We start from the raw sequence: 12203 nt of genomic DNA, 5'->3' as shown, positions 1-12203 counted from the left end.
GGACATCAAAAAGCTAAATTCAATTTGGTAATTTATTTTGACTTGTCATATAAAAGCTAATATCTTTTAGTCAATTATGAAGGATCAAATACTTTGAAGACTCCAATAATATTGGAAACATAATTTCTTCTTGATTTTAGAGAGAGGAAATTATTACATTTATCGTTATTGAAATAAACATTTTGGAAATCAGTTATAATTTATTTTTCTTTGTACGTTAAGCGCTAAATTTAGTAGATCACTTTATTATTTTGTGTTGTTGATTATGTAAATAAAGCCATATATTTTTAAGGTGATCGATAGAACCATATAACGACAATTTGATTGTGTCCAAATACTAGTTCACAAATCTGGGTTTTCACCACTAAGGAGTTTTTTTTCGACATCTCAACATGAATGAAAAAGAATTTGGAAGTCTGGGAATTTACAGGGCTTCTAAGCTATCATAGGCTGGTTAAATGATAACTTTACATAAATGCAACACTCACCATTCTACCCATGATTGGCAACCATACTAATATTTTTTTTCGAAACTCCTACATATAACATTAATCTCATGACGCTGGACGCATGAGTTTACATGAGCCATCTATGTTGAATTAAGAAATATGTTACTAAGCAGAGACCCTATTTGGACATATACTAGATACCAACTCCAGATTTTAAAAAAAAAATCATAATGAAACGTCTGAAAACATAATATTCAACTTTAAACAGCTTATTATTTGACCAGTTATTTTATTCACAACACTTATCTATCGTGCTGGAAGTTTCGGGCTCGATTCCCAAGTAAAAATAAATATGTATTATTAAAATTTACACTCTTATATTTATTTAACATTACCCTGGACTGCTCCCTGAAGCGGAGGACTGATCACCTTGCCTTCATGTGCGTAACGATCAAGATAACACTACGTCAATGCGACGCAGTACCCTATGCACCATTAGGTGTGAATAAGGGTTTGGAGAAGAAGAATAAATTTCAAATGCGTTATATTGCGTGTTAAAAGTCTAGTTCCTGAAATTTAATCTATCAATTTCCTATCGAACACCTACTTTGTCGGCAATGAATAAATTACCTCGGGAAACCCTGAAAATAAGGCTCGAAGGGGCTTGGATGCCCTTTTTCAAACTCTGCGGTGTATCATAAGTGACCCCTCGCATTTCATAATTCGTACTTCGAAAATACCAATAAGGTAATAAAACGGCCGCCTAACATCGAGCTTTGTAAGTTTGATATCAAAATCTAGGTATTTTTATATTCTTCTTCACGTGCGTTTTCTATAAAGGGTTGGTTTTACTGAAATGTATAAACACCCCTTCACCTAGAAAAAGAGATCCTTAACACGTTCAATCCTAGTCCACTCTTATACAGTGCAAGTTAAGTAAGGATTTCTTCTCTTCTTCTTTTACCTCTTCTGTTTTCATCTTTTCTCCATCATTAGGTAACCGTTATAGTCCTTAGAGTCAAATATTTAAAAAAAAAAGGTCAATATTAAAAATACTCTTTTGTATATCGTAGTTATACAGGAGAAAGTGACCAAGTGCATTTTTTAAAAAAAGTGATCATTGACTATTTGATATATTACTAGCTTAATATTGCCGTGAAAAAAATCCCAAAGGGTTTTAAACTTGGAAGTATAATATATAGACTTGTTAAAAATGACCACCTGCATTGAGGTTTATTTTCTTGCCAAGCGAAATGGTTGATCACTTTCTCCTGTACGATTACGATATGAGCAGTAAAATTAGTTTAATTACTTTTAATAAAATAAAATAAAATTCTTAACAGATTGTATTTTCAACTTTTGAAACCGATAGATAAAAATCTTCGTGAGTGGTTTTATACTAACTTTACTAATATTTTTGTCAAAAAGTATTTTTTTAAGTAAAAATAACTCACCATAAAGTTAATGCTTAAAATATTAAAAATATTAATCATATCCATTTTTATTTTCATGAAACTTTGCTTGATTATTTTTTTTTTAAAACTCTGAAATGGTTTCATCTTTCTATTTTTAAAATATTTCAATACATTTCCCTATTTCTAGTTCCAATGTTCATTAATATTTTACCCGGAAGAAAGTTTAATCAGTAATATAAGAGTTTCTGTTCAATAAAAAGCTTTTTTTCATCTCACCAATAGATTTATCTAGTGATTCAAGAACAAGGTTTCAAAATTGGTTCATATATATAGAGCTTCCAAGAATTTGAGTAGTGTGGTTGTCAATAATGGGTAGAATGTTATACGTGTGTAAAGTGATCACTTAAACCAGCCTATGAGGGTCGTCAGCCCCGTAAATGCCCAACTTCCGTATTCTTCTTCATCTTTGATGAGACGCCAAAAAAATAATATGAAAAATAAAACTCTATGAAAGGATCCTTTACCTAACACAGTGTTCGTGAAAGGGCTTTTCAGAATTTTCAGAATAAATTTTCAGTACTTTATTGGTTACAGTTCAAAGAGGCCGACTTTTCCAGTAGATTTACAATTCACCCCATATTTTCAGAAGGTTTTTAAAGCATTTTTACCGAGAATCGACACAAAACAGCAGTTTAGGAATTATTTTACGGAAAAATCGTATGACCTCGTGCAAACAAGGATTTTTTCATGTTCGCGAACAACCCAAGGCTTTATAATGTACAGGATTTAATGGAATATCTTATTTTACTATGGTATAAAATAATTTGAATTTCCTCTTTAGATTTGTTTTGTGATTGGTATGTAAAAAACTGTACCCGCTAGTCGAGCAGTCGAGCATCAACCGAACTATCCCAATCTAGTAACTGATGTCTCGCTTTTTTACCCATGTTATTCGTATTATTTTATTTTTAAAAATACATCAAATTAAGGTTATATAAATTTATGTATTAATTAATACATCAAACACATATTTGAGTCTCCTTAGTTGTATTTTATTAAAAAATATATAAAAAATAATATTGTGACAATTCTATTTATTGTTTCGGCATTAACTTTGTGGTAAGACATGTTACAATGATTAAACAATGATTAATTAATGATTACACTTCGTTTTTTACCACTTGAGTTTTATTATAGACTACATGTTTCAGATTTTAGTTATTATACAGACCTGAATGATGGAAGTTTAACTTCTGAAACATGAAGTCTATAATAAAACTCAAGTGGTAAAAAACGAAGTGTTTTCTTTAATCATTGTGACAATTCGTTTGAAAATGCCATAACTAGGCTAACCAATTGTCACAATATGAATTTATACGTGTTCTTCTTTAATAAAATACAGGTTAGTAAACTCAAAAAATCTGTGTTTGATTTCAAAATTAATACATAAATTAAAATGGAGTTCTACGAATTGAAATTGAATATATTAATGTCAAAAAGATTTTTCAAACTTATGAAATAAAATAATGTCCTTGCGAAAGATGTTTAATGTATGTAATTATTATGTTATATTTTTTATCTCTCCTTTTATTTTATTAATTTATTTTTATTCTTTTATTATACCTACAAATAATACAATGTATTTTTGAACAAAATATGACTGACTAAGTATTGCACACAACGCTTGGTCAAGTCGAAAATTACTTTTATTCTTTAACTTTATTGTATGAATAATTAAAAATAGATTAACTAATGAATATTGATTGTGTTTTGTCCGCCTCCGTGGTGTAATGGTCAGCGTGTTTAGCTACCGTGCTGGAGGTCCCGGGTTCGATTCCCAGGGGGGTTGAAAATAAATATTAGTGATTTTACACTGTAATAATTATTTAATATTACCCTGGACTGGTTCCTGAAGCGCGAGAGTGATCACCTTGCCTTCATGTGAGTAATGATCAAGATGACACTGCGTCAATTCGATGCAGTGCCCTATGCACCATTGAGTGTGGATAAGGGTTATAAGTAATGAATATTGACTTTATAAAATAAAATAAAAAATTTAAACTCTTTTTATAAAGTTTATAAAATGTGCCACAAAGTATCTGCGCAAAACATTCAAGAAATGAATATTGAATCAATATTGGACGAAAAGACGAAAAAATATTACATCATTTCATCCGCTTAATACATCGACCATTTATAGACATCACACTACACACAATCATCTGAAGCAAGCCATTTATGGTTTTAATACGAAGGAAAGAAGAAGTCTGACTATCCTAAGGCTTTAACTACTTGACATTTGTCTTACTTAGTGATCGCTTTATACACTTGTATAGCGATCACTTTTCTACCAATTACTGAACACCCATATTTTTAATATATATTGTCTATGCTGACGTCATAATCAGTCTTATGATGTCGGTAACGACGAAATCCGGTCACCGGAATAATAAAATAGAATTGAAAGAAAAACAGTTTTATTTTAAACATATATTTTATAAAATGCAGTTCCACCAAGAAATGTACACATGTGGCTCACTCCTTACAACAACATCATATTTCAAAAATCGTCAATTTTCAGTTATGCATGTATTCGGAATGCCCAGAAAATGTACTTTATCCCAGCAAAAGCGGCATATTTTTAACTGAATATTTACTCGCTACAGGGCAGAAAGTGTTGGTTTTGTATTTACAAGAAAAAGTATTGTTTAAAACATACTAAATATTTTTCAAATGGAGAAAAAACATTCAGGTTTTACCTAAAAAGATCTGTTGTACACAAAAAAGTTCAATAAGTGGCTTGATATTTATGTTTAATTTATTTTATTTTTTCTTTAAACATTAAAAAAGATCTGAAAAGTCAAGTTTTTTGATATATGACGTTGTTGAAAAGAGTGAGCGATGCACAAAACTTAAAACATATTGTTTTAATTTTTAGAGATGTATACTCTTATATGTTGTTATTCCATTCGTTTATTGGTTGAAATTTTAAAAGATGTGAAATTTCGACGGATAGTACTGCATTTGAGAATTTGTGAAGTAAATAGGTTTCTCCAATTAAAGATTGAATACAGACAGGTCAGCTAGAAGATTTTAGCTTCTTCTAAGAACATCTTTCTGGGTCTCTCTCCGGCGAGTACACAAGGATTAAGCGAGCGCTACGACCGATCGAAAAGCATCGCGAGAATTTCAAACGTCGCATCCTGTCTTCAAAAGACGCTGGAAATTTGTCGTCCAAGTTTAAAGGGGTGATATCAATATATCCGGGGGTAGTTGATAGAACTTTTTCAAACTCGCTGGACGAATTATATATTTGCTCTTTTAAACTCGCCACGCTACAACTTGGAATGATCAAGTACTTTTTAAAAAAATATTTATCAGTTGCCTTAGAAAAATTCTCCTTGCGTATTATGTATGTACAAGGATTATTAGCATATAATTTTTCATGTAATCAGATGTTTCCTTCGACTTTATATAAATATTTTAAAGAAGAGTAAATGTAAAAAGTTCAAATAATTAAAAAAAAATCAGCAATCAAGCAATAATTATAATAATTATTTTTAATATATTATTAGATTGAAACCAATACTTTTAGCTTTTCCACTTTATTTTTATTTGACCAGCGATCGGGTTTCGTCGTTACCGACATCATCAAACTGGTGGGAGGCTATACAAATTGTTATGTTATATATAAAATGTTATGTTACATATATATATATATATATATATATATATATATATATATATATATATATATATATATATATATATATATATATATATATATATATATATATATATATATATATATATATATATATATATATATATATATATATATATATATATATATATATATATATATATATATATATATATATATATATATATATATATATATATATATATATATATAAATTTATATATATATATATATATATATATATATATATATATATATATATATATATATATATATATATATATTTATATATATATATATATATATATATATATATATATATATATATATATATATATATATATATATATATATATATATATATATATATATATATATATATACATATTTATATAAATATATATATTTATACATATATATATATATATATATATATATATATATATATATATATATATATATATATATATATATATTTATATAAATATATATATTTATACATATATATATATTTATATATATATTTATATATCGTAGTCGTTTAGAAGAAAGTGACCAACTGACAAGACGTAAAATGTTCAGGAGGGCCATTCAAATCACTTTTGCTTGGCAAGAAAATGAAGATCAATGCAGTTAGTCATTTTCAACAAGTCAATACATTATATTTCCAAGTTTAAAATCGTTTGGGATTTTTTCGGGGCAATATAAAGCTAGTAAGATATCAAATAATCAATGATGATGCTTTTGTAAAAAATGCACTTGGTCAGTTTCTCCTGTATGACTACGATATATACATGATAAAATTATTGTTAAAAAAACACTTGTTACATACATAAAATACTATTTCTCATATTCAATCTCTCTTTATCTTTTTTTCCTGGCTGGTTCTGATTCCAGATTCGACGAGAACAGATTAATAAAAATACAGGGTTAACTAAAAATCTGTCTGTAGGTTTTCTAACATCAAAGCATGACGGGGTTGCTGGCACAGTGCGGTTAGTTAACCACTCCGGGTAGTCTGGAGCCAGAAGTGACATGTTCCTGTCGTCCCCACACGGGGAACGCAAACCTCGAACCGCAAATACTTAACCGTACGACATGACTACGTGTGTGTTGCCATGTTAACCGTCGCACGAAAGGGTTAAGCCGCTCTGAAAAGAACTAATATTATCTGCGAAAACAGGGTGTTTTCTTATTCTATTATCGAAAAATTAATTATTTGTACAGTAAATTAATTCGTACAGAAATTCAATGTTTAAGCGTAGACTAAAATACCGATAAAAGAACGAGGCTGTTACTTAAAGAGACGCTATAGGAAACTACATTTTTAGTTATTTTTTATGTGATGTTGAAAACGTTTCATTGAAAAATAATAATATTTTATTTATTTTTTCGGTATTTACTTTGTGGTAAGGCATGATGATATTATTAAAGAAATCGCTTGTTTTTACCACTTCAGATTATTTTTGTGACGGCTAGTTTCGAAAGCTAAGCTTCCATCTTCGGGTCTGTATTTATCTTCAGGTCTACATTTTGAGTTTACATAAGGAGAGAGTACATTATATATTTATATTAGTGTTATTATTTTTTCATATTATTAAAGAAAACGCATATTTTTTTGTATTTATCTTCAGGTCTACATTTTTAGTTTACACTTAGACCTGAAGATGGTAGTTTTGTTTCTGAAACTAGTCGTCACAAAAATAAACTCAAAAAATAAAAAGTAAAAAGTGGTATAAAAAACTAGTGTTTTCTTTAATAATATGAAAAAATAATAACGCTTAAATATAATGCACCCTCTCCTTATCATTCATCTGTATATAGATGCTCTGCTTCTATTACGAAGTTATCATTCTTCGTAATAGAAGCAGAGGAATATCGAGTAAAACTTGCCATGATCACGTATGTCAAATACTTGAAAGTGGTCTGGTCGGAAGTCGGAACGATCGGCGGGTATGTATGAGGAGATGCATGAATAGGGACAAGGCGAAGATTTTTTGCAAATGAGGCGTTCTATTCTCTCTGCCTACCCCTGCGGAGAAGTGATGTTATGATTAGATAGTAAGTTACCGAGTTTCGTCATTACCAATATTATCAGACTGGTGTATAATATATTATCTCTATTTGTTACATCAATAAGTTATATTATTTATTGATTCGCAATTTACTTTGTGGAATGACATGTTGATTATTTTTTTTTTAAATAAAGACTTGAATAAACCATTTAATGAGTTTTATTTATATAATGGACTTGTTTCGAAAACTAACAGATCTTCTGGTAAAAATCGAAACTAATTTTTAATTAATTTTAATTTTAATTTAAGTTTAAATTTTTACCATAAGATGAAAACAGCTGTAAGTTTTCGAAACTAGAAATTAAAATTAAAATTAAATAAGAATTAGTTTTTATTTTTACCAGGAGATGATTTCGGAAGTTTTCGAAACTAGTCGTATATATAAATAAAACTTATTAAGCGGTGTATTCAAGTGTTTCATATTTTTTAAGTAATCAACAAGTTCATCAATACGTTCCTGGTTTATAGAGGTATTATATAATACATAATTAACAAATATTTATTTGATAAACTAAACTCAACAAAATAGCATAAGAAATAGAGATTTTATATTTCAGGAAATAATATCCACAGGCACACATAAAATTAACGTCTTATTTATAAAGAGCTTTTATGAATTCCTCAGTTTTACATCAAAACAGCGACGAAAAGCTCCATAGCGATATTTTAACTCAATTTCTCACAATTTCGCTAATATGTTTATCACCTCACTCAGAAAACCTTTCAACGCATTTCAAAACCGAGTTCCTTTTGCCCCAAGAAAACAGAGGAGTTAAATACCACCACGAAAAAGGGTTGTAGTCAATTCGGTTAGTGCTTCGTCCTTTGGTTGGATTTGTTTCGTTTTTTTTATTGTAAATAAAAATACTTGTACTTTACAACTTGAGTAGAATAAATGTTTACTTGTATTTTACATTATTTTTTGACATCTCATCAAAAATGAAGAAGAATATGGAAGTCTGGGCATTTACGGGGCTTACGACCGTCATAGGCTGGTTTACGTGATCACTTTACACACGTGTAACATTCACCAATTCTACCCATTATTGACAACCACACCACTCAAATTCTTGGAAGTTCCATATATATGAACCAATTTAGTAACCTTGTTCATGAATCACTAAAACTTCACTAGAGACATCTATTGGTGAGATGTAAAGAAGCTTTTTATTAAGCAGAAACTCTTATATTAGTATGTGAGATCCGAATCCCGGATTATAATCACACACATGAGAAACGCCAAAAAATACCATTTTCATTTTTATTATTAAGCTTATAATTTGACCAGATAATTTATTTACAACATTTTGAGTGTGTCCAAATACTTGTTCACAAAATCTGGATTATCTCCAATTACAGGAGTTATTTTCATATTATTTTTTGACATCTCATCAAAGATGAAGAAGAATATGGAAGTCTGTATTTTACAACTTGAGTAGAATAGATATTTACCCAAAGGATAAAAAACAAATGTTTTTATTTACAATTTATTCACGTCTTACCACAAAGTAAATGCTGAAACAATAAATTAAATATATTTTTTTTAATTTGATAAATAAAAGTGTGTAATATTATAAATATTTATAATATTTATATGTATTATCAATCTTAATAGTATGATAAAAATCCAAAAAATTAGTGTATTACATCAAAAAAAAGACTGTTATAAAAGTCTACAAATAATGCTGTAGAATATGAATAATCATAATGTAATAAGAGTAAATAATGTCAATTATAAAGGTGTGAATGTAGTTTAAAATAAAAGTGCCATATATCAATAGTAATAGTGCTATCAAGGTGTAAAATATCAGTCATAAAACGTTATTTAATAGTCTTTAACTGTTTAATACAATAATAAAAGTGTAATAAGAGTAAATAATGTCAATTAAAAGAGTGTAATAATAGTCAATAAATAACAATGTATAATATCAATAATAAAAGTGTATTGAGTGTATAATATCAATTAAAAAAGTGTGATAATAGTATTTAAATAAAAATGCCTTATCAATATCAATAAAAAGAGTGTAATAAAGTAAATAACATGAATAGTAATAGTGCTATAAGAGAAAATTATCATTCATCGTTCACTTTGTGTAAAACCACATTTTTATTACATATACCATCTTTATATTTATACCATCTTTTTATTATACACAAAGTGAAAGATGAATGATAAGGATTGTGTTGAATTCAAAGTATTTTTCAGTAAGTTTCAAAATAAGTGTAATTATTTTATTGTAACTTGATTATAATGTCTACCAGTTTCGAAGTTAACCGCTTCTTTTCAAGACTTCTTTTTCAAGTCTAATAATAAAAAAAAACAAATATTTCCATAATTAAAACTTTGTTTGTAAATCACACATAAATATTTCATTATAACTTAATTATAATGTCTACCGGTTTTGAAGATAACCTGTAGACATTATAATTAAATAACCATAAAATATTTTTAGTGATTTTAAAATACAGTTAAAATAAAATATATAAATATATATGTATATATATATATAAATATATATATATATATGTATATACATATATATATATATATATATATATATATATATATATATGTATATATATATATATATATATATATATATATATATATATATATATATATATATATATATATATATATATATATATATATATATAAATATATATTTATATATATATATATATATATATATATATATATATATATATATATATATATATATATATATATATATATATATATATATATATATATATATATATATATATATATATGTATATATATATATATAAATATATATAAATATATATATATATATATATATATATATATATATATATATAAATATATATATATATATATATATATATATATATATATATAATATATATATATATATATATATATATATATATATATATATATATATATATATATATATATATATATATATATATTTATGTATATATATATATATATATATATATATATATATATATATATATATATATATATATATATATATATATATATATATATATATATATATATATATATATATATATATATATATATATATATATATATATATATATATATATATATATATATATATATATGTATATATATATATATATATATATATATATATATATATATATACATATATATATATATATATATATATATATATATATATATATATATTTATGTATATATATATGTATATATATATATATATATATATATATATATATATATATATATATATATATATATATATATTTATATATATATATATATATATATATATATATATATATATAAATATATATATATATGTGTATATATATATATATATATATATAAATATATATATATATAAATATATATATATATATATATATATATATATATATATATATATATATATATATATATATATATATATATATATATATATATATATATATATATATATATATATATATATATATATATATATAAATGCATCTTCTGACACAGCGCCGTTGATTCCCAAGTTCTGGGGGACGAATCAGGCCCCGGCTGAGGGTGGTTTCCGAGTTAAGGGGTAGTTTCCAGCACCCCGATGCTGCTAATTGCATTAGTATGTGGCCGCAAGAGTATTGACTCGCGATACAAGACTCGTACTTGCTCCGCACAACGGAGAGCTACTTCCCCGAAGTCCAGCCTTCTGCAAATACGCTGATTCTCAAAATACACATTTGAGAACTTTGCACCATAAACAAATGCTGTGATTTCTATCTATTTTATACAAAAAAGTGTTTTGTTTATTAATTTCTTAGTCACCTTGTGGTAAACATCTATCCATTTTTAATTCAAGTTTTATTTGGTTAATTCCACAATTTCTTAACATCTATGGTATTTGAAAATTTTTGAAGATTTTGAGGTATTTTGTACACAACTTGATAATATTGATATCAAGTTTTATTTGGATGAAACTTATTTTGTATTTTTATTTGTATTTATTAATTAGTATAAAACTTGCTATTGATATCAAATTTCGTATTGATATACTTGAGTGTAATTTTTTTTCAATTTTATTCGCACTTGAAAATAAGTAAGCTAATCCGAACGCTCCATAATCCGAAACGCGCTGTAAACTGAATGATTTCGGGGTCCATAATTAAGACGTTTTAAGTGACGAGGACATAATACGTTTTCTCATATTTAAATTTGTGTTTAAATTACTGACAGAAATTTCTGTGAGCCTAAGCAGCTCATTATTAGAAATAGGAATCAAATTGTGGTAGAGTAGATTTGAACCGAGAAACTCTGACTCAAGAGTCCGCGACGCCAACTATGGGACCACAACCCGACAACTTTTTTTAAAGGAATAACTCGGAAAGCTTCTATTTTATAGGCTTATCTGCGGGTAGTAAAGTAAGGATAAGGAAAGTGTATATGAAAAATACATCTCATTAACAAAGCATACCGACCGGCGGGAATCGAACATGCAACGCCAGTTTTTCTGTCGATTGGGTAGAAACCCACTACTGTCTTTATTATAGTTTTATT

General features: G+C 26.6%; 1 long non-coding RNA gene across 1 annotated transcript in view; it reads right to left on the bottom strand.

Annotated features, from left to right (window-relative positions):
* The window catches only part of LOC148302899 (uncharacterized), a 113442-nt gene that overhangs the window by 11805 nt on the left and 89434 nt on the right, over positions 1 to 12203 (bottom strand). The window lies entirely within an intron of this gene.

This window comes from Brachycentrus maculatus, unplaced genomic scaffold (assembly GCF_059751285.1).
Source record: "Brachycentrus maculatus isolate JH-2025_06_01 unplaced genomic scaffold, ASM5975128v1 h1tg000400l, whole genome shotgun sequence".
In the NCBI taxonomy this organism is placed as follows: Eukaryota; Metazoa; Arthropoda; class Insecta; order Trichoptera; family Brachycentridae; genus Brachycentrus; species Brachycentrus maculatus.
The sequence above is the reverse complement of the archived record's forward strand: the minus strand, read 5'-3'. Positions and strand labels throughout refer to the sequence as shown.